Source organism: Silene latifolia, chromosome Y, assembly GCF_048544455.1.
Source record: "Silene latifolia isolate original U9 population chromosome Y, ASM4854445v1, whole genome shotgun sequence".
Lineage (NCBI taxonomy): Eukaryota > Viridiplantae > Streptophyta > Magnoliopsida > Caryophyllales > Caryophyllaceae > Silene > Silene latifolia.
In genome coordinates, this window is record NC_133538.1 from 36,745,704 (window position 1) to 36,765,279 (window position 19,576).

At 40.3% G+C, this 19,576-nt stretch overlaps 1 non-coding gene across 1 annotated transcript; it reads left to right on the top strand.

Moving 5' to 3' along the window:
- Nucleotides 1-16,142: 16,142 nt before the first annotated feature.
- On the top strand, nt 16,143-16,248 carry LOC141636327 (small nucleolar RNA R71). The gene has a single exon (XR_012540946.1). It is a non-coding gene; the product is annotated as a small nucleolar RNA R71 (small nucleolar RNA).
- The last annotated feature ends 3,328 nt before the right edge of the window (nt 16,249-19,576 follow it).

Genomic DNA, 19,576 nt, shown 5'->3' on the forward strand with positions numbered 1-19,576 from the left:
GGTAATATTTTTTGGCCCATCCAGGGGGGGGGGGGGGGTGTTCCCTGGACAAACTATCTTTGATTTCATTTTTGCTGGTTGGTATTTGTTCTACCCGGGGGGGAGGGGGGGGGGGGGATTTTCCCTGGGCAAACGTTGAATTTTTTGCTTTTTCTTTGATATAATTTGAAATTGTCTTCTTGTTCCATTGTGTGTCTTGGTCTGATAGTGCCTGTAACAATGCAATTTCAGCCATTTTGTTAATATAATGCTTGGTCTGATAAATCCGTCGCAAATAACGAAATCCCGTCGCAAATATAGCATTTGCGACGGAGTTAGCCCGTCGCGTTTTTTTCGTCGCAAAATTTTTTCCTACGACGAAAATTCTGCGACGTATTAATGCGTCGCACAAACTCGTCGCAAAAATTGGCCCTGCGACGGAATGTCCGTCGCAATTCACTGTTCATGTAGGCCACGTAGTCAGAAAGGTCAACAGGAAAGTGAAAATTTGCGACGGAAAATCGGTCGCAAGGCACTATTCATGCAGCCACGTGGCTGCAAAGTCAACAGGAAATTCAATATTTGCAACGGTCACTGTTTATCCAGCCCACATGTCCTCCTTAGTAAAGCCACTAGTCAATATCTGCGACGGAAATTCCGTCGCAGGGAAAAAATTTCCAGGAGGTTTATAGCGTTTCCAGCGCCCCCAATTGCTTAGAAAGCAATTACATACGGTTTATATAAGTTTAGTACACAACAAACTTAAACTAAATAAGTGTTCAACAAAGAAAGCTAAATAAGTCCATAAACCAACTAATAACTATTAATCAATACACGGGAGTAGAAGTAGCCCTAGCATTGTCGCCACCATCATCATCAAAGTCATTTCTAGCTTGAAATACACCTCCGGGGTTACAATTTTGAGTATCAAAACCTTGTTGGCTCAAGAACTCCTCTATTGCCGCAATCCTTTGAGATTGTTCGCCTCGACTTGCTTAAGTCGGGCATTCTCTTTTGCGACTCTACCAACAAAACCCGGAGTATGAGGAGTACAAAAGACGTTACCGGTCGAGCGGCGGTGGTGAGTCTAAATGTGTGGTGTTGCATTTCCCGCGCCATGTACTCTACCTTTCTAATCAAATCCTCCATGTTGTTCAATATAAATCTCATTATCATCGATGTTCTCGACCCCTTGACTCTGAAGCTCAGTTTTCTTTGACAGGATCTTATCTATATCATTAAAAAAGGAAATATTAGATATCATCTACTAAATAATCATGATTGAAAAAATGAGTTAAATTAAATAATTATAGTAACTTACGAAGAGTTGACTGCCTTTTTTGGATAACCATCCTTTTGTGCTATGCTTCTTTGTCTTCTTCAACAAGTGCAAAGCGGACGGAATTTCTCCCTTCCCATCTTTATGAACCTAAAATTTTGATACTTCTTAAATATAATTTCTAACTTTAAATAAAGTTAAAGTAAAAAAAGGTAATAAATTAAAAAATCAAGTGAAAAAATTACCTTTGAGTCCATATATTGCAATGTGTTTTTTTGACCCATTAGATGAGTACCCAACGCCTTCCCCTTCTCGTCACATCCCGACTTACGGTTAGCCGAATACTTTTCCGATTTTTCCGTAAAAGTAGGTTCATCAAGTGGTGTATTCTTCAATTTACGGTGCAACTCAACACTAATCCAATCCGGCTTTTCATGCTCTTGCTTATGATAAGCTCGATAAATCATTTGCCTTAAACGGGTCTTCATGGCATCTTCCCAAGCCTTCTTAACCCTTGCCTTGTCGCGGGGATCGTAACTAACATGCCACTATTCAATAAACAATAAAGTTAGAAAATAAACTTTATTGTAAATAAATATAAAATAAATGAATAAAATACCTAATATTAAATTAAATGACAATTGCTAATACCTCAAACCAGTTCCAACAATCCTTCTTTATAGTAGATGACGCCAATTTCTAATTAGGAGCATGTTCTTTGTAGTTGCATCCAATATTGTTCGATATCAAGTTCACAACGGATGCATCACTGAACCTGAAAAAAAAAATGACAATAATATATATATATATATATATATATATATATATCGTTATAAAAATAATTAATTACGAAAAAATGACATACTTACCAAATGCCATCTTGCTCAAGAGAATCGAGATGAATTTTCTCAACTGGCTCATTTTGTTGTTGCTGTTGATGACCTGCTGGTATTTCTTCATTCGCGTTTCACCTGGATTGCCTTGGTACTGACTCGTCATACTCAATGCATAAGCCACGTCTGGACGTGTGCATATCATGGCATACATGATTGATCATATGGCTGATGCATAAGGAACACGACTCATGTGTTCAACCCCTTCAGGTGTCTTGGGTGACTGAGACTTGCTCAAATGCATCCCATATGTCGTTGGAAGGTTCCCCTTGTTGGAGTTGGTCATGCCGAACCTTTCAAGAATCTTATCTAAATAAGACTCCTGACTCAGTGATAACATCCGTCGTGATCTATCTCGATAGATACGGATTCCCAATATGCGTTGTGCCTCACCCAGATCTTTCATCTGCAAATGGTTCTTCAACCAACCTTTTAGCGAAGATAAGAGAGGAATGTCATTTCCAATCAAGAGTATGTCATCGACATACAATATCAAGAAAACAATCTTGCTCCCACTCGACTTGATATATAAGCATGTTTCCTCGACCGATCGAGTGAAACTATACTCTTTTATCAACTGGTCGAAACGATGATTCCAACTCCGAGAAGCTTGCTTAAGTCCATAAATGGAACGTTTAAGCCTGCACACTTTCTTAGGATTTTCAGGATCTATGAAACCTTCGGGTTGTACCATGTACAATTCCTCCTCCAAATAACCATTTAAAAAGGCGGTTTTCACATCTATCTGCAAAATTTCATAGTCATGAAAAGCGGCGATCGCTAAGATTATCCGAATGGAACACAACATAACTACGGGTACAAAGATTTCATCATAATGCAATCCGTGCACTTGAGTGAAATATTTTGCCACTAGTCATGCCTTATAGGTATCTGGTTGCCCGTCTACATAATGCTTTATTTTGTAAAGCCATTTGCACTGAAGAGGTCTTACCTTCTTAGGTAAATCAACAAGATCCTATACGTCATTCTCATACATGGAGTCCATCTCGGATTGCATGGCTTCAAGCCATAGCTTAGAGTTAGAACATGTCATGGCACCTTTATAGGTAGCGGGTTCATTACTCTCTAGGAGTAAAACGTCACAATCCTCGACCATACCAATGTATCTGTCTAGAGGATTAGAGACTCTACCCGACCTCCCAGGTTCCTGAGGAATGTTAACCGTATCATTGGTTGAAAGAACATCTTCCTTCATTCGTTCCTCGGTAGTTGGTTCTTGAATCTCCGACAGCTCGAAGGTTCTATTACATGACTTGTTCTCGAGAAATTGTTTCTCTAAGAACTTTGCACTAGCCGCCACAAAAACTCGATGTTCGGTAGGCGAATAGAAGTAATGACCAAACATTCCTTTTGGATAACCAATAAAGTATGTCTTGACCGATCGCGGACCGAGCTTATCCTCGTGTCTGCACTTGACATAAGCCTCGCAGCCCCAAACCCGAATAAAGGACAAGTTAGGGACCGTTCCCTTCCACATTTCATATGGAGTCTTGTCGTCAGCTTTAGACGGACTTCGGTTAAGTATAAGAGCAGCTGACAAAAGAGCAAAACCCCATAATGAATCAGGTACTACCGTGTGACTCGTCATGGATCGAACCAAATCAAGTAGTGTTCGATTTCTCCATTCGGACACACCGTTTAATTGAGGTGTTCCAGGTGGAGTTAACTGTAAAACTATTCCATGGTCTTTAAGGTGTTGATCAAACTCATTTGAAAGATATTCGCCACCCCGATCTGAACGGAGTGCTTTAACCTTTCTTCCCAGTTGGTTCTCAACCTTATTCTGGTATTCCTTGAATATTTCAAAGGACTCACTTTTATCCTTCAATAAGTAGACATATCCGTATCTACTCAAATCGTCCGTGAAAGTGATAAAATATCTATAGCCATCTCTTGCGGTGATTGACATAGGTCCACATACATCAGTATGTATGAGTCCTAATTGGTCATTAGCGCGCATTCCAACACTTTGAAGGAAATTCGAGTCATTTTGCCGGTAAGACATGATTCACACGTGCCAAATGATCAAAAATCAAATGTGGAGATAGTCCCATTATCAATGAGTTTCTTTACACGTTTTTCATTTATGTGTCCCATTCGACAATGCCATATATAAGTTTGATCTTTGTCACCAACCTTTAATTTCTTATTATTCACATGTAATATTTCTGTGGTTTGATCTAAGATATAAATTCCATTCATGGAAACTGCTTTGCCATAAACCGTTTCATAAAAAGAGAGAATACAGCTATTGTCCTTTATTGAAAATGAAAAACCGTCTTTATCAAGTACAGAAACAGAAATAATATTCTTAGATAAACTGGGTACATAGTAACAGTTATATAAATATAACTCAAAACCACTCGGGAGCTGGATTACGTATGTTCCCATTGAGACTGCAGAAACTCGTGCTCCATTACCAACTCGCAGGTCCACATCACCCTTTGCGAGGGGTGTGATGTTTTTTAGGCCCTGCAAATGATTACACAGATGAGAACCACAACCAGTATCAAGTACCCAAGTTCCGAAACTTGCATGGTTAATCTCAATCATATGAATATAAGATGACATACCAACAGGAGTGACGCGGCCTGCTTTTATGTCCTCACGGTACACGGGACAGTTCCTCCTCCTATGCCCAGTCTTGTGACAATGGTGGCACTCAACGTTACGTCCTTGCTCTTTGCCTTGCCTTGTGAGCCACTAGTCTCACCAGGCCCACTCTTACCATTTCCTGACTTCTTAAACTTTGGCTTTCCTACAGTTAGGTCGCCGTGAGCTTTGCCCTTACCCTTATTCTTGTTGGAAATCATGAGAACATCTTGCTTCATGCTCCCACTCAATTTCATATCCTTCTCGGCCTGTACGAGAAGTGAGTGTAGCTCATGAGGACTTTTCTTCATGTCATTCATGTAGTAATTTGCCCTGAAGAGGGCAAAACCATCATGAAGTTAATGAAGCATATGGTCAATGACTATGCTCTCACTAATTTTGCAATCAAGCGCCTCCAGTTTCTCGACATTCTTAATCATGTTAAGAATGTGTGGGCTAACCGGTTGGCCCTTTTGGAGTTTCGCATCAAAGAAGCGACAGGTATGCTCATAAGTGACAATTCTCGGTGCTTTTGAGAACTCATTAGTGAGCGTGGTGAAAATCTTGTTTGCACCTTGGGTAATGAAGCGTATTTGCAAATTGGTTTCCATTGCAAAAATGAGTACGTTCTTTATCGCACCAGCTTCCATGACGAAGTCACTATAAGCAAGTGACTCGTTAGCTCTTGCATTGGGGCCTGGGTTTGGCGGTATTTGTTCAGTCAAGTACTTGAGCTTACCATCAGCTATGGTAGCATTCCGTAATGATGCCTCCTAGTCCGCAAAGTTGGACCCGTCATTCTTCAGTCGTGTGGACTGATTCATGTGGTCCATGAAAGTTTTGAGCCAGGATTCGCGTGCAAGTGTGGCACTTGGCATAGGGATATCATTATTTCCAGCCATTTGTTGTCAGCAGTATTATCAATATAAAACGAATTCTACACTGCGAAAATGAAGAATAAAAAAACATAATAAGCATACTCATCGTTATGATTTAAGTCTAATGCAAAACTGTTATAAGCGAAGACTCAAGCATTTATACAATTGACCTCCCTCAAGAATTATATAAATGATCCCAAGATTCAATTATCTGTAAATTGATAAGCCAACCTCTTGGCTAATTCTCCTGTTATAATTCTTGGTTGATAAAGTTTTCTAAATTCTATCTATAGTCCATCATAATCACGAGAAACTCTTCGGATTATAATGTTGAGGTAAAATAAGTCAACACAAACTACTTACTCAATGTAGAAGGGGTCACATGGAGAGTAAGGTCCTATATGCCTACCAACGAAGAAGGGATTCATAGTTGTTTGGCCTTATAAAGAATAGTCTCGATTTTAGTTTTAGAGGAAGATCCCATCAACTTTATTTTAATTCATTTTAAGTTAACTAATATCTAGCATGCGAGAATGAATAAACTAAGATGATGGCTTAAAATTGTGTGACATCTTTATGTCCATGATAACTAACATTGAATCTATATGAGTCAATTTTCATGCATATTAGTAGGTGGTTTGGTTTAGGCGGACTATGATGCACTAATTATCATGCGAAAAAAAGCAACGAGAATGGAAAAACGTAAAACAAAAACAAAGTCTTAGTGTGGCCTATCTACCAAAATGATCATAAATACAACTTTGGAATCCATACTTGGACCCGAGAAGCTTGTCTTGATGTTCCATCTTGGTCCATGTAGCGGGAGTGAGCAATCCAATCTCCATCTTTAGTCTTCTCAAAATTACACTTAATAAAATACAAAATAAACCTATTTACATTCTAATTTCAAAACCATAATACTAAAGAAAACCAAAAGGAGATTCGAGATCTCAAAATTACATTAAGATTATGTTTCCATCATTACGAAAACATAATCAACTAAGGCCACACTAGGTAATACAAATTACAACCGATTGCAAAAATACGTAAATTAAACCATTCAACAATTCATACAACTAAATAAAAATGCATCAACATTAAATTAATCATTCAAGACATAATTCCTTAATTATGTAGAGTAATTTATCCAAACCACCTATTTTATAATTATCAAAATTATGTGACAATTCCTCAATTACTCACAATAATTCCAATCTTAATTCAGATTAACTAGTGATATGAATTAATCCAACATTATTTTAAACCTCTTTAAAATAATTGGGTATCTAAATTTGTGAACCTTTTCACAACAAACAATCATACATTATAAATTTAATGTATAATAATTATTGGCCAAAACAAAAAAAAAAACAAAAAAAACGAAATCATTTTTTTTTCTTTTGTTCTCGGCATTATCACAAAAAAACAAAAAAAAAAAAAATCTATATGCTCTCGGCATAAACGCCCTAAAAAATAAAAACAGTTTGTTTGTTTTTTTTTATTTCTTGCGGCATTTTGCCCAAAAATTCGGAAAAAACAGTTTTTTTTTTCTTCTTCACGAAAAATATCCCTTTTAATGCGAACAATTTGTTTAATGTTGCTACTATAACAAGATTGACATAATCATCAACTTTTAATTTAAACTTAGATCCAAACTAGATGATTCAATTTAACCTCTTAAAAATGAATATCTAAATCATGATTAAATCGATTATCCGAATATTTGATTCATCACAATTAATTTGAACATTATTAAATTAACTTGTATGCGAAAACTATATTGCAAAACAAATGAACATCATAAAAAAAATGATTTCCATTTACATTTTAATTTAATTCTTATTAAATCAAAACATCTACAAATTTATCATATTATCATCTTAAACTGTTAAAACAACAATATCAATAAATCAAATGAAATAAAGCGTCAAAAAAAAAAATGTATCGGCAATTTTTTTTTTTAAAACGGCCGAACCCTTTTTTTTATTTTTATCAAATTTTTTTTTAAATTCATTTATGAAAATCATATAAAAGAATTTTGTGGCCTATGCTCTGATACCACTTGTGGGATGTATCGGTATACTTCATCAAGAAATTCGGATTATAACGAAATTATAATTATGAAATTACGAGTCATAAACAAAATTACATAAACAAAAAGAGTAGAGATTCGAATTAACATTTGGTCCTAGCAATTTGGCCTAGGAACAAATATCGAGATCGATATTCTCCTAATTGTTGCACCCAAAATGCTTTGAGAAATGCCCTTGTTCTTGCTAGAGAGAGAACCCTAATTTCTGAATTATTTTTAGGGTTTTGATGAGAGTGTGGGTGAAAAACAAGTGAGAAAAATAATCCCCTTTTTCTTCCTCTTTTTTAACCGTGTAAATGGGGAGTCAAATGGGAAGATATTTTTCTTCCTTTTTTTCTCCTTTTTCGGTTTCACCAACCACCAAAAAATAAGGAGAAAATCTTCTTATTTTTTGTTGTTATCAAAATGTATAAAATGTGTATTATTTATCAATTGTCATATATGTTGTCCCGTATTAATAAGTCCACACACAACAGTTTGTAGTGGATTTATTAATACCGGTCTGTCATCATTTATTATGACAATTTCGTATAATATATACATTAACTATAAATATCGCATATTTATAATTTGCTTATTAAATTTAACCGTTTACGTTTAATTACGAATTAACATCTTAATTCGTTTAAGCTAACATTATATACATTAATTAAATATAACAGTTTATATTCAATTTACGAATTAACAATTAATTCGTCTCAGCTAATATTATTTAATTGTATTAAATAATCGTCTCATCATCACATTGACTAACTTTTTAGTCAAATACATGGACTAACCTTTTAGTCATATAAGGCATCAATGTGATTATATTTTCATATAATCACATCTCTCAAACACATCATTTAGGTGTGACTTTTAGGGACCAGTTGATCACCGCCATCATTATGATAATCACGTCAAACTTCTAGCAAGCCAACCGTTAATAGTAAACGTTAATCAACTGATAAAATACTAAGTATACCCAGTGAACCTATAAGAGATTTCTATACGTTATCACACTAACTGTGGAGGACACTAGCTCCACCACAAACATCGTGACCGACTGCTCCGTAGACCGTGCCTTCACGCATCCCAATGCAATATCTCGCTCTAGAAAATCCCGTCTCCTCAAAATGCATGCAGAAAGGACGAAAATGGTACGATTCCACTACTTTCGCGTTCATTTCTACAAAACGGACGAAACGAACCAAAGTAGCCAATTCGGGGGCAAAATGCAATATAAACAGTACGAAAGTACATAGAAATACGTGCTAAAATAGGTTAAAAAGACTATATAAAATGCACGTATCAAATCTCCCCAAACCGAACCTTTACTCGTCCTCGAGTAAACTAAAATGCAACTAATGGAATGGAAATGAAAACTCAGAGCTAGCTTAACTTGTCTACTTGAACCAATTTAATGCAACAAAAATTAACAGTCAAAGTTAAGCAGTTAATACACAAACGAGTTATAAGTTGTTCAGAAATATAGCCAAGCTATCGACCTTGCAAGACCAACAAAATCGGACTCTCACGTGGTCACTCTTCTCTCATGAAGCAAAGGGTGAATGTTATATGTAAAAGAGAGAAAGAGAAACAGTCACTGACCTAAATGCGACCTACATAGCATGCATGCAACAAAAATGAAAGATAATTCAAGTAATAATGCACACACTCCAACCAATAATGTCCGTCACAGCTGAGGGCTTACAAATGATATGGGAATAGTGAGGTTCAGGTGAGAAAAGGCAAAGCAAGTTATGGAAATGTGGAGGTAAAAGCGTCAAGCTAGTTCCTAACAGGACCATATAAGACCGTTCAATTCTCAACTGACTGAAAAATAAAGTACAAGTGCCCTTCGTTTGGCACACAACTCACTAATCTCATACACAATCTCCTCAAAAATATGGAATAAGAATGGAGGAGTTAGACCATCACAAGATAGAAATGAAAACAGACGGACTCAAATGAATAACCAGCTCAAATGTTTTCATTTTCCTTCTCTGGTTCCCAACATGATTCTCTTTTTTTTTCATTTTTTTTCCTTTCACGTGAATTACACACTTTTTTTTTCATTTTTTTTCTCTTTTTTTTTTCACGTTTTTCTCCTTTTTTTTCATTTTTTTTTTCTTTTTCTCCTTCCATTATTTTCACCAACCCCAATCAAATGATATGAACCAAACTGCAGACGGAAAATCATACCACAAAAGGACATACTAAACTAGCTTGACTAGGCAGGCTCAGTTTGGGATGTAGCTAATGGGTCAAAAAGGCAAGTTTTGGCTTAAGTGGAGCTAAATGGGTAAATAATATAAGAAAAGGGAAACATTTGCAAGCACCTCCCTGCATGTGACACCGACCACAAACCCTAATGTGTGCATTTTACAAGAAATCGATTGTCATAAAAGTGCAAAAATGATGAACATGCTATGCAAGGTGTACAACTCTCAATTCCTAATGAACTGGTCATGAATGACACCAGTTATGGGCTCTAAACCTCAGAAATTGTAAAGTAGATTGCCAATTTATCAGGTCAAGTCTAAACATCAATAGAAGTGCAAGGCTCAAGTAAAATGACAAGTTATAGTGCAATATCATCACGGAAATCAATCGTTTCGACTCAACCTATATGCAAAAATAAATGTGAATATTTTTGAATTTTTGAAATTTTCTGATTTTTTTGAATTTTTTTGGATATTTGATGAAATAAATAAACAATGCAAGCAGAAATAAATAAACGTGAATGCAAAACAAATGCAAATGCAGACTCAAAAGGATGCAATACCTTCCCCAAACCAAAACGGACAATGCCCTCGTTGTCCTCCAGCATACACCAGCAGATATATACAGGGGAACGGGAATATACAACCGGTAAAGAATGAAAAAATAATAAAATAAAAAGGAGACTAAATAAATAAAAGAGCGAGAATAAACATACAAAATACGAACTTCTTCAAACCAGCCAGAAAACTGGGGAAGTGAGTAGACTAGCAGCTACTCGTCGGCCTCCTCGTCACTGTCACGCACGTCCTCCACCATCGCCGTGAAGTCCGGGTCTACCTCCTGCTCTCTCCTCCTCCTTTGCTCAGATCGAGCTCTCTTCGCCGCCGCCGCCGGTTCCTCGTCCTCCTCCTCCTCACTAGCAGACTCCGGGTACCCCTCAGCTGGGTACGGGTAGAAGAAAGGGTGTGGCCAAACCTCTGGGATCGGACGGTGTCGACTCATGTGATACTCCAATAGAAAAAACAAGGTCAAAGCCATGTCCCGCTCCATACGAGCCTGTCTCTCTGCAATCTCAACTAACAAACCGTCACGGCGCCCTTGGTCCATGACCGACGATGCCTCAAAGGGTGGTGGAGGTACAAAATTAGCCGGTAAGACCGGCTGTGTCTGTGTCTGGTCGGCGGGTGCGGGAGTAGGAGTAGGAGTAGGGATCGGGGTAGGTGTGGCCGTGGAAGTCTGGCACCCCGTGGAAGGTGCGGATCCTTCTCCGGTCTCAAGTCTACGCCGCTTCTTAGCGGCGGGTAAAGTAGTAGGTGGGCGGACCTGGAGGTAGTAGTCAGGTAAAGGTGGAAGTCGGGCGCCCCGTGCAACAGTAGACAAAGGGGCTAGACGGGGGAGAGTAGTGCAAGGTAGGTCCACGGACAAGGAACCGTCTATCTTCCAAGTCCGGTAGTCAGAAGTCAGCCAGGTCTGAGAGTGCATAGACGCTAGGCTCAGGTACCTATCTCCCTCTAGGTACAGTAAGTCACGAGGCCTGGTAGGGAAGACGGAACAGGCAAGAATGGTGGGTATGCCAATAGATCCCGTGACCTTCTCCCCCTGGGCCTGAAAGTACTGGGCGGTCAAACAGACGATGTTGAGGGTAAAAGGACCCTCGCAGTCAATGTTCAGGTAACTGCCTAAGATGGAGAGCTCTTTGTTGTTGATGTTGTTTGGCTCCCTTCGGCAAAAAATGGTGCTCCCCATCAGTCTAAAAAAGTAACGGGCAAGGGGAAGGTGGACCTGAGCGAGCTTTTGCTCGGGAAAGGTGGTCTGGGCCAAGGTCCGCCAAAGTTGACGAATGACCTTCCTAGGGGCAGCAGTGTCACCCGTAAAAGAAAGGCCGAGTATGGTACCAAACTCCTCCAATGTCATCGAAAAAGTCCGGTTGAACAACCAGAAAGACACAGAAAGACTAATGGGGACAGCGTCGTGTGCCCCGGAGGAGAAGGTGAAGGAGCTGAAGAACTCAAGGCTCAGCTCCAGAAAGGTATGGCCACTCATAGTGATGAGTCCGGCCATCCCCGTGCCCCGTAAAAGCTCACAAACAGGCTCATAGAAACCGAGCCTCTCAAGTGCCGGACGGTCTAAGAATCGGGTAGGGAGAAACTCGCAGCCAACTAAGTTATAAAACCTCTTACGATGTACACCATTAACGAAAAATACCTGTGGGTACTCAGGGTGGGAGTCGAGGGAGTCGTCCCCTCGGACAGTGACCGTGCCAGAAGGAGTAGCAGGAGTACTAGGAGCTGGTATAGCACGAGCACGACCACGACCTCGTCCCCGACCTCTAAAACCTGAGGTAGAAGACCGTCTAGTGACAGTACGAGGAACTAGGGCCGCTCGTAAAGCAGCCGCGACTGCGGGTAAGTCCGCCACAGGTGTGCTCACCGTGGCTGAAGTAGAAGCTGTGGCTGCAGTTGTGACCGCCACTGAAGAAGACAGGCTAGCAGCAGTGCTAGCAGTAGTAGTGGCAGCCAAAACAGTGCTAGCTGCAGTAAAAACAGTATCGGCAGTAGATACCAGAAAAACGGAGGTACTGGCAGGTGCGAAGACTGTAGTAACAGCAGGGACTACCATCTCAGACAGAGACAAGGATGGACTGGAAGAGGAGCTCGTAGAAGGCATACAGCTGGAATCCATCCTGAACAAATAGGTCAATGGATTTGATAAGAAAACAACAGCTAAACAGCACGAAAACAACATGAAAACAATATGACAATTCCCCAAATAGTTGAAAAAAAATCGACTAACAGCCCAAATTCCCATTTTTTTCCTCAATAATTCGAATGGTAACAAGTAAACAGCGATAGGGGAAGGGTAGCAGGCATCAATGGCAGCAGATGAAGCAACAATTGAGGCGAATTAAACATATGGCAGCCGCATAGACTAAATGACAGTAGAGAACTCGACTAAGATGAACCCTAATCGCTATTATCCCACAAAATTCGAATTAAACATGTAAAAATCAATGAGGTACGGGAATTAAGCATCAAGTAAGACAAATGAAGCATTGAAACCGAATTATAGTCGAAAATCTCGACCTACAATGAAGAACAAAACCCTAATTCTTGATTATCCTCTTAAAAAGCAGAAATTAAAGAAATTAAAGGATAAAAAAGAGTAAGGATCACTTACTTGATGATATAGAACCCACAAAGAACAATTAATCGACAAGAAACAAGCAAAATAGGCGATTTTTGATCGAAAAACCGCGGAACCGTAATACCCTTAACAGACCGAGTAAAGCAACACGAATCAAGGGGAAAGTAGAGGGCTATGCACGATTAATTAACAATAAACACAATGTAGGAGGCGGATTTGGTAAATGGATAAGAAAAATGGAAGAATTGGGGTTTGTTTGATCGCAAATGAGGAGGGGGTCGAAAAAATGAAGAGGAAAGTGAAATAACATAGAAAAAAAGGAAGTTTAAGGAACTCCCTGCACGTCATTTCCACTTTCACTCGATCGAGTGGTTTAGAATTACTCGATCGAGAACTTTTTGCATTTATCTACTCGCTCGACTAAAAATTTACTCGATCGAGAACTCCCCTTTTCAGCTTTAGTCGATCGAGTAACTTGGGATCATTCGATCAAACAGATTCCACTCGATCAAGTACAAAAAGTACTCAATCGAGCTCTTTTCCTCGTGTAAGCTCTTGAATTTGCGTAAAAATCCCCAAACCTGCATAAAAACACTCGCAAAAATATCCCAAAATACCAAAAATGGAAAGTAATAGTCTATAGTCTCTAATCTACGCTAAAAATCGTCTAAATTCTAGTTGTCCTAATTAAAAGCAATAAATAAAGTTCAACGGAAAATTTAAAAATTGTTTTTACAAGTTGGTACACAGGGCATTTTCCCGCTCATTTCTCAAAGCAATTCAGTAGCCCCTTGGAGGGCTCCTGACTGGAGGACGTCATCTCAGCAACATTAATCGTCCTCTTCAGTTTCCACGAGCTTGAACTTGAATCATTGGGAGGAGAATAGTTGACGTCCACATACGCGCGAACTTTTCTCATCCTTACTCCTTTTACACCGGCTTTGACATCGTCACTCCCACTTCGACTGACATTAATTGCACAATACCCTTTGACAGCTCCTACATTATTTTCATTTGTACCTGCAGCAAGGAAAACAGACAAACTTTCCTCCTTTTTGCTCTCAACCTGAGGAGAAGGGGTCTTAATAGCAGCACAATGCTCCAAATCCTCGTTTGGAGTGTCAATAGGAGGGTCAATAGAAGAGAGGGCATTGCAAGGCTGAGCTTGCATAGGAGCCCTTCGGAACTTAGACTGATGGAATATCAATTCCTCATCCTCAACCTGAAAAGTCAATGTCTTGCCCCCGACGTCTATTAATGCACGGGCAGTGAATAAAAATGGCCTCCCTAAAATAATAGGGGTATGGGCATCTTCGGGGATGTCAAGTACAACGAAGTCAACGGGAATAAAGAACCTCCCGATCTTAACAGGTATGTCTTCTATGACACCTAGTGGCCGTCATATACTAAGGTCGGCCATCTAAACAGTCATGTTTGTGCAATTAAACTTGATCAAAACAAGTCTTTTAGCCAGAGACAGTGGTAAGACACTCACGCTAGTGCCAAGATCGCATAATGCGTTATCAATCAAATGGGTACCAATATGACACGGAATCGAAAAGCTACCCGTGTCTGACTGTTTGGGAGGTAACTTATTCTGAACTAGGGCTGTCCCCACGTCGGTCAAAGCTACCGTCTCATGATCATTAATGTGCCTCTTACGCGATAAAATTTCTTTCATAAATTTAAGGTAAGAGGGTACCTGTGTTAGCAGTTCGGCGAATGGCACAGTGACTTGCAAGCTTTTCAGGAGTTCGGCAAATTTTCCGACTTGTTGATTAGCTTTATTACTTTGCAAACGCCTCGGGAAGGGCACCGTGATGGGTATCTCGAGTCCCTTGTTCTTCTCTTCCAACGTGTCAGCCGGATCAAGCTCCAAATCCTTCGAACGCTTCTTTCCTCTCGAACGAGGTCTTTCAGGCGATTTTTTACTCGATCGAGCACTAGAAGGCTCTCGATTGAGCTGTTCTTTATCTACACTACTCGATCGACCAAAAATACCATTCGACCGAGCAGTTTCTTCAACAAAATCACTCGATCGGCCAAAAATTTTACTCGATCGGGTAAGATCTTTTTCCTGTTCACTCGATCGAGTCCTTTCTTCAGCATTTTTGCTCGATCGACCCCCTGTAATCAGTCGATCGAGTACTTTCCTTGTCGTCAGCTCCTTTTCTTCACCAGAACACTGTTCATTAGCAATAATTTCCTTCCTCGGGTCTAATTTCAACACGTCCGGTCCCTCATATGAACGATCGCTCCTCAAATTAATTAAATTTACCGTCTTATGTGGATTTTTATCAGCTTGTGACGGTAAATGACCTGGCTTCCTTGTGGGCTGGTTCGCGGCTAACTGGGTAACTTGAGTTTCATGTGCCTTGATAGATGCATCTTTTTGTTGATCACTCAGCTGCCACTGCTTTGTCAAAGACTGCAACAAAGTCTTTTACTCACCTAGCTCACTTACTCCACCAGAAGATGATTCACCTTGATTAGGTGTAGGAAAGGAAGGAGGCTTTTGAAAGCCTTGTTGAGCCTTATGTGGAGGGACATATGGCTGTTGCTGCGGAGGAGGAGGGGTAGGATTAAGCACATTGTGACTTGTCGACCTCAAATTGGGATGGACTGCCCCTTGGTTGTTATAATAGGAACCCCCTTCTTGCCTGTATTGTTGAAAAGTAAGAACTAGTTCCTTCTCTGTAAGACAGCCAACAGTAGTGTGACCGTCGTTACTCCCACACCTCTCACATGTGACAGTCTCCCCTCTAGTAAGCAAATGGACCGTCTAAGGGTCCCCAGCAGAATGCAACTCCAACTTATCAAACCTGGCATTCATGACTTCCAGCTGAGCCACAACTTGCTTATCGACTGCTTGAACTGTTCTAATACCATCCCTCGGGTTTCCATACTCAGCACAGTGGTTCGCCATCACTTCAATAAGGGCCCATCTCTTATCATCGTCAGTATTCTATTTGAATCTTCTGTTAGATGATGCATCAAGTATGGCTCTGTGTTCATCGTACAGTCCATTGTAGAACTGGTTGGACAGACACCACGGATCAAAACCATGGTGAGGAAGAGACCTCACCAACTTCTTGAAACGGGACCATGCTTCATATAAAGTTTCATCAGGTGCCTGCTTGAAACTTGTGATCTTTGCCCTCAGCTGATTGGTGCACTGTGGAGGGAAATATCTCTTATAAAAAGCAAGAGCAAGGGTCTCCCAGTCTCTGACTGTAATACTCCGTATTTATGAGTCTCTGGATACTCTATCGAGTAGGCCTTACTCTGTCGAGTAAGGGTGAGTTGCGTTTTAAAATAGTTTCTGACCTGTTGGGTACTCGATCGAGTAACTAGGATACTCGATCAAGTAAGGGGGAACTCGATCGAGTACCTTAGCTACTCGATCGAGTAGCCGGTTTACGGGGAGTTATTTCTCGGGTTTTGTTAATTATGGGATTAAAGTATTTAAGCTTTTCCGTCATTGTTCTTAAACACTTTTCAAAACCTAAATTACTGTCAAGAGAGAAAGCAAATTACGTTCTTCACTTTAATCGCATTGTTAGCAAATCCCGGAGTTTGGAAGGTCGGATTTCACCGTTCGTTATACCGTAGAGATCCTTGCGTCGAGGGTAAGACCTATGTACCATTTGTATAGTATTTCCTTTAAGTTGTTTAAACCCTAATATGGGGATTTGGGGGTTTTGTGTAGATTGTGATTTGGTAGTGTTATATGTTTGTATGATAGGAGGAGGTTTTGTAGAAGAGGCTTTTTGATATAGCTGTAGAGACCGTCTGATTGTTGTGCTTTCCAGGTAGGATTTCCTACTCAGTATTAGTCCCATAATGGGATGATTGTTGATGTGTTGAGATTGATTCTTTGCTATAGTAATTGTATTGTGACGGCTGTGATTGTGATTGTGATTGGTTGTCTATGTTTCTCGAGGCGTGCCCTCGGTTGAGTGGGGTCACTTACGGGAGTGGCTTCACGCCCTAGTTTCTCCTTCTGTGGAATCCGCCACAGAAGGGATGTGCACATTAATGGACAGGGTTATCGCTCAATATGAGGAGCGGGGATTAGGTGGGTACGGCTGCGGTCTCCCACTGGTAGGGCTGGTCCAGTGGACAGTCGGTGATTGAGATTGATGGGACTGGTGTGATTGTAATACTCTGTATTTATAAGTCTTGGAGTACTCTATCGAGTAGCCCTTACTCTGTCGAGTAAGGGTAAGTTGCGAAATAAAATAGTTTCTGACCTGTTCGGTACTCGATTGAGTAGCTGGGGCACTCGATCGAGTAAGGGGGTACTCGATCGAGTACCTTGGGTACTCGATCGAGTGTCCGGTTTTACGGGGAGTTTTCTCGGGTTTTGTTAATTATGCGATTAAGGTATTTAAGGTTCGTCGTCATTGTTTTAAATCACTTTTACAAAACCTAATTTCCTGTTTAAGAGAGAAAGCAACAAGTTCATCTTCCTAATCGCATTCTTAACAATTCCCGGAGTTCAGACGGTCAGTTCTTGTCGTTGTTTATATCGTTGGGTTCCTTGCGTCGAGGGTAAGATCTACGTACCCTTTTTATTGTTTTTCCCTTGATTTGGTTAAACCCTAATTTAGAGATTGGGGGTTTTTATGTGTAGTATGTGATGTGTAGCCTCTATGTGTTATATGATAGGAGGAGGGTTCATAGAAGAGGCTTTTGACTCAAAGCAGAGAGACCGTCTGATTGTGTGCATACCAGGTAGGATTTCCTACTCATTATTAGTCCCATAATGGGATATTGGTTGATGTGTTGTATTTGGTTGTTTGATATAATAATTGTACTGTGATTGTGGTTGTGATCGTTGTTGATGGTTCGCGAGGCGTGGCCTCGGCTAAGTGGGGTCACTTGCGGGAGTGACTTCACGCCCTAGTTTCGCCCTTCGTGGAACCCGCCACGGAAGGGGATGTGCACATTAATGGACAGGGTTATCGCTCACTATGTGGAGCGGGGATTTGGTGGGTACGTGGGTTGCGGTCCCCCACCGGCGTAATGGTCCAAAGGATAGTCGGTATTGAGATGATGGGAATTGGTTGGTTGTGTGTGTGTGTGTATGTTAGTTAAAGCTGTCTGTGTATCTTATTGTTGTTATACATATTGATTGTGTGATTAGTACTGACCTCGGTGTTGTTTTGTAAACCTACGGTGATCCATTCGGGGATGGTGAGCAGATATTGAGCAGGTATTGAGATGAGTACTGGGATAGTTGGGATGCCACGACATGATGATAGGAGTCTTCCGCTGTAGCCTTTAGTTTATTTACATTTCAGTTAGAATAGTCATTTTGAAATAATGTATCGTACTTTTGGTTTGGTTTTGAGGATTGTAACTATTCGCTAAATTATTTATAATAAACATTGTTTCTTTATTGTTGTTTGATTATCATTGCCTCGGGTAACCGAGATGGTAATGTCTTCATACCTGAGTGGTCCTGGTAAGGCACTTGGAGTATGGGGGTGTTACAAATGGTATAAGAGCGACGATCCTGAAACCTGTAACCAATGAACCTGATGAACATAGGGAGTCAATTAAAATGAACCCGGGGTAAATGTTGTAGGAGCTAGTGCAAAGGCTTGGGAGACGTCCTAAAGTCGCAGGGGTCGCCCTACAACTTTGAACCGGTCACATGGGGGAAGTGTTTGTCGAGTCGTATGTGTGTTTGGTTAACTTGTGTACGGATGTGATGGAATGTGTTAATTGTTGGGTGTTGAAGTAGAAAGTTGAGCATGTGAAAGAAAATGGTGATATGGGGGGAACTTGTTGATGAGATGATAACATGTTGGATGATTTACAATGTGGCATTTAATAACATGATGAAATGATCTCGTAGATAGTAGAAAAGATGCGTAGCATGTTTATTATGATATAATGTGGTTTATAAAGTTTAGCATGTTAGCATATGACGTAACATGCGGGTAGCTTTTATGAATTAGTGTTACTCGATCGAGTGGGACTGACTCGATCGGGTGGGTTTTTGGCGATTTTGAGTCCAGAATCGAGTTTTGGGGCACTCGATCGAGTAACTAGGGGTACTCGATCGAGTAGGGGGTCACTCGATCGAGTAGCCTAGATACTCGATCGAGTAGGTAAGAGATCAGAAGGTCTGTTATGGGTCTGATGTTTGGGTACTCGATCGAGTACGTGGGGCACTCGATCGAGTAGCCCGTTACTCGATCGAGTGTGTTTGGGAACTCGATCGAGTTGGTTCTGGGTGGCGTGTTTTCGTGTTTTGGGGTTTAGTATGTGTGTTCATATCTACCCTTTCTTATATATGTATAGTTTCAAGATGCCGCCCAAGAGAACTGCTTTGTATGCGAGAGCTGAGCTTATGACCGTGGATGACATCGTTAAGATGTTAGAGCACCAGGATGCTCTTACTGAGACCCTAAAGAAAGTGAATGAGGACAAGAATAAGGATAAGGAGAAGGAGGTTGATCATTCAAAAATCAGCCTTTAC